Here is a 517-nt window from a genome sequence, read left to right as displayed (position 1 = left end):
TTGTCACCACCCTCGGCGGGGAGGTGCAGGCGGGACGCAAGGAGTCACCACAAGGTCTTAGGCCCGGGGCTGCGGGGCGGGGCCTCGCCTGGCGGGGTGGGGGGGTCCCCGCGACTGCGCAAACCCGTCTTCCCTCACACCTGTGCTTTCCAAACCGTGTGGCGGGGGCTCAGCAGATGTCCCTGGGGAAGCCCACGAGGCCCCCGCAGTGGGGAGGGGATGCGGACCCCACCTCCCCCACCCCCCCCACCCCCCCACCCCCGTACAGGGACTGCAGGGCGTCTGCAGCCGTTCATACGGGCGGTTCTAAATACGGCTTCTGCTGTCTTCGCGAACATATCCCTTACCCAGTTTTGTCAGCGCTCTGCCGTCACCCTCAGGGGCCTGGCAGAGTTGAACGCATCCTGAAGACGTCCTTCCCAAGGGTCTGGGGCAGTGGAGGCACGTGTGGGAGCTCCCTGCCCAAGAGACCTCCACCTGCACCCAGCCCCGCCCCCGCCGGCCCGCCTCCCTCCTC

At 68.7% G+C, this 517-nt stretch overlaps 1 protein-coding gene across 5 annotated transcripts in view; it reads left to right on the top strand.

Moving 5' to 3' along the window:
* The window catches only part of CTXND1 (cortexin domain containing 1), a 65,430-nt gene that overhangs the window by 61,013 nt on the left and 3,900 nt on the right, over nucleotides 1–517 (top strand). The gene's annotated exons all lie outside the window — the stretch shown is intronic.

This window comes from Callorhinus ursinus, unplaced genomic scaffold (genome assembly GCF_003265705.2).
Source record: "Callorhinus ursinus isolate GAN/ISIS: 27379988/994484 unplaced genomic scaffold, GSC_fseal_2.0 scaffold45, whole genome shotgun sequence".
In the NCBI taxonomy this organism is placed as follows: domain Eukaryota; kingdom Metazoa; phylum Chordata; class Mammalia; order Carnivora; family Otariidae; genus Callorhinus; species Callorhinus ursinus.
Note: the sequence above shows the minus strand (reverse complement) of the source record. Positions and strands in the feature narration are given on the sequence as shown.